Source organism: Cupressus sempervirens, chromosome 4 (genome assembly GCF_028749045.1).
Source record: "Cupressus sempervirens isolate cs-2001-9-10 chromosome 4, ASM2874904v1, whole genome shotgun sequence".
Taxonomy (NCBI): domain Eukaryota; kingdom Viridiplantae; phylum Streptophyta; class Pinopsida; order Cupressales; family Cupressaceae; genus Cupressus; species Cupressus sempervirens.
This window is the reverse complement of record NC_143121.1, coordinates 116,357,266-116,361,561: the sequence shown is the minus strand read 5'-3', so window position 1 is coordinate 116,361,561 and position 4,296 is coordinate 116,357,266. Positions and strand designations below refer to the sequence as shown.

General features: G+C 33.9%; 1 pseudogene; it reads right to left on the bottom strand.

Annotated features, from left to right (window-relative positions):
- Window positions 1-2,739: 2,739 nt before the first annotated feature.
- The window catches only part of LOC149560200 (cyanidin-3-O-glucoside 2-O-glucuronosyltransferase-like), a 3,768-nt pseudogene continuing 2,211 nt past the window's right edge, over window positions 2,740-4,296 (bottom strand).

The window sequence follows — 4,296 nt, the reverse complement described above, 5'->3', positions numbered from 1 at the left end:
TGTATAACTATAAAGGTGATCAATTGGTCTTAAAATAGATGGCTATCAAATATAATTTTCAAAGTCACAATGTTCATGGTAATGGTAATTCCTATAGTTAAAAACTTTATTTTGACTTTCTTGGTGATTTTTCATAACATGCATACAGATTTTGAGATTTTTTTTGGGTATCTATATTTTCTAAAAAAGAAAGAAGAATTATTTTTCTATAGATCATATAAAATTGGTGCTCTATATTTGGAGAGGAGACTATGTTATTTTGTAGTATTTCATTAAAGATGCTTTCTCAAGCTTAATCTTTATGAATTCCTATGCAATTTTAAAAAAAAAATTCTTTCACCCTTTTATTTGAACCAATTATGAATTGAATAGAAATCTATGCCATTTTTTTTGGTTAGTTATCTTTATCTAAATTTATCATATTAGTTATGAGGTTTTTACTGATTTTGATATTGCTACATACTCCTTCAATCATAGGTAACTAAAACTATATCATGTATGTTCTGATAACAAAGGTAAATAGATGAATAGGAATATTAATGATTTTATGTGTTATCCTTAGAAAAAATTGTAAATTCTTTTCTAGAAAGATATGAAATTTATTTATTATGGCATCGATCTATTCTTTTTCAAAACTTATCATATTAGTTATGAGTTTTTTATTGATTTTGATCTTGCTACATACTCTTTCAATCATAGGTAACGAAAACTATATCATGTATGTTATGATAGTGAAGGTAAATAGATGAATAGTATTATTAATGAGTCTATGTCTTATCTTTAAAAAAAAAATTAAATACTTTTCTAGAAAGATATGAAAGTTATTAATTATGGCATGGATTTGATTCTTTTTTTTTTAAATTGACAACATTTCCTACATTTAGATCTTGATGATTTATTCTAGTTTATTTCTAATGTAATTTTGATATATGTAATAAAAAAATTCAGCACATTGCCTTAATTTAGTTTTACTTGAGTTATCTTTTCCCTTTCCAGATGCCCCTATTAATGAAGAATCATCGACTAAATTTATAAGGTTCTTCAGTGGTGGCAATTGACTCCCACACCATATGAACTTCCTATAAGATGTATTACATTTTTGTGTTACCAAAATAAAGATCAACTATAAACATTCCATGAATTTATTATGTCACTAGTGGAATGTAACCTTTGATCTTTCAAACTAACTTCTTTTTTCAACATGATATACATAAATAATAGATATTTATGACATAATAAAATATTAAATATAGATATACATAAATAATAGATATCTATGGTATAGTGGTCTATTAAACTATAGCTATATGTAAGTATATAGAGTATAATATCCCATGAAAAAAAGATTGAAAAATATAAGGCATCTTGTATTTACATGCATAGGCAACTTGTTAAAAACTTCAAAATTCTATCATGCTCACATGATTTTTATCTCTTATATTAGTAATTTTAATTCATATAACATGAAATGTCCTCCATATACTATCTATACATGTCTTAATATAGATATAGTATTCTGAAGTCAACCAATAAATTAAAGTTTTATGTTTATGCTTCCTGATAAAATTTTATTACTTATGTTTACTAAGAGATCAATTAAATTAATAGTTATGTGTAAGAGAACACCAAATATTTCAACACTCTTGAGGATCAACCAACTATAAAGTATATTTCATTCTATTAAAATGTAAACAATATGTATCTTAAACTATTATGTCTTCATAAATATAATTTATGCATGATAGTACTAAACTCTATTTATACACATCAAAGAGTAATACAAATGCTATCTATATTAAAATATTAGTTGTATTGTGATAAGAAATTTTTACAAGTGAGCACTAGCATTTTATGGGAAATTAAACTATATTTACAAGTATTCTTACTTTGCCTAAAATATTTTTTGTAATCAAGGTCGCAATCCTACCATTGTATTCAATCTAGCAATAATATCTTGCACATCAAATAATATAAGCTCTATACAACTATTCAACTAGCAACCACAGTATGCCATTTTCTTTCTTTGTAGCATCTCTTGTTAGAAATGATAAGGCCCATGGTAGGTAAAATCAGTATATGTAATCATATATTGTTTCAACTATGGGTACTCATACATAATCCTTAGATGGATTGTTAGGGACATAACTTGAAGCATGATTATATTGTTAAGTATAAATTTAACTATTTTAAAAGATTAAATAAAAAATAACAATAAAAATATAGTTTTCAGTTGTCATATGTGGAAAAAAGAACCAATGCTGATATGAGAGACTCCTTACTCATCCCCAAGAGGAAACCTTATATTTCTTGAATCCTTGATAACACTAGGTCTATCATGGCACTCATGTCTCTTTACTAGGCCATCCAAATACAATCAACACTATTTTTACCATGGTTTTTATGTCACTCTACCAAGAGGAAAGACCATAAATAATGCAAGCCATATATGAGAAATATTGGGATGAAATCCATACACAAATAAGGTGGGTCATATAAGCCTTCATACATTTTTTAATGCATAGGCAAATAGATGCACAACACTACTCAATCCACTTACTAAATACTAAACCATACAATCATATAAACTTAAAAAGTTTAATTTGATTCATAGAAAATAGAAACACAATATAACAATCTAACACACACTATGATTTTCAAGTTCCCAAGACTAACATAGTGGGTATTATTCACCTAATGATTTGTAAAGATTGTGATGAAATGCCCATCCCATTAAGCAAGCTATTTATTGAAGGATGTAAGCATAGAAACAAAGTTCTTTATGTTTCTTTCACAAACTTCAAAATTCTTGCTAGTCAATGTGTCACTTATCTTCTTGTCATTGTGTTTGATCTGTGCTCCTTCTTCACTCATTACAATTCTAATTGCCTGGCTAATATCCTCTTTAGTAAAAGACCCATCCTCTTCATTTCTTCTCACATCCACTCCCACCTTCAACTCATGTGCAAGCTTTGTGGCTAACCCTTGCTCAAATTGCATTGGAAGAGTTACAAATGGCACACCAAACCTCATGCCTTCTGTCACTGAGTTCCATCCACAGTGGGTCAGAAATGCAGCCGTAGAACGATGATTCAAAATGTGTAACTGTGGAGCCCACTTAGTCATCACTAGTCCCTTTTCCTACATAAAAAATCAAGCAATTAATATTAGAACACATTTAAATAGAATAGATTTTAAGACACCTAGGAACATAGAAACAGTTAATCTCTAGTGATTTCAAAGGAATTAGCCCTTAAACATTTCACACTAAGAAATAAATTAAGCTTGGAATATTAAGTCAAGTTTGACTATTTAACACTTTTAGCCTAGGAATCAAGTCTTAGTGAATGATGGTTAAGCCCTCTCAAAAATTAATACTGCCGTACCTACCCCGAGCTGATCTAAGAAATCTTGGGACAAGTCATTTCTAGCAGGCAGAAACCAGAGGAACGATGCGTTGCTCTCTTGCAATCCCATAGACACCGCGTCGAGCTGTTGTGGGGTGAGGATGTACTCGCTGCCAAAAGACAAGACCTCAACGGAAGCATCGGGCTGCCTGTCGAGCCACTGCAAGCAAACGTCATCAACGGGGAGCGGCGGGAGTTTACGCATGAGTATTCCAACGGGGTACACCGGCCGCTTGATGAGGCTCTGCAAATACTCCACGTAAACTCCTTCAACCTCCAGACAAGTACGCCACCGCCCAACTCTCCCGCATGCAGATGCTAGCGCGCTCGACAATGCTAAGCCCAGCTCCTGCATCCTCGTTATACATCAGCTCCATGGCCCTCCGAGCCTCGAACATCGCGAAGTGAATGTTATGCGAAGGGAATCCCGGCGGAGATACGGTCAGATCCTCCGCGCTAGGGTTTCTCGATGTGACGTCTAGCTGGCCTTCGAGAAAGCTGAAGCCGGCCACTCCCGGTGCCACGAACAAAATGGGGACAACGGGTTTGGCCAGCTTGGCAGCCACACGAGGAACCCAGTGCTGTAACACATCGAACATCACAAAGTCAGGCGACAGCTTTTGCAACAGCGCTTCAAAGGGCTTCTCCAAGAGGTCCATGGCGACTGTGAGCAAAGGCAGTATTTGTGGCCCGTCTGCTCTCTTCATAACATCGGCGCATGATTCTACACCTTCTGGCAGCCCTTCCACGGAGGGCATCGCCAGCTCCACCAGATCTATCTCCGGCGCATCCCACACCTGCGGTTTGATTCGCAGCTTAATGTTCAGGGGAGTCGACACAATGAGAACTTTTAGACCATGACTCGTTAGCCTTTTGGCGAACTCAGCAGTGG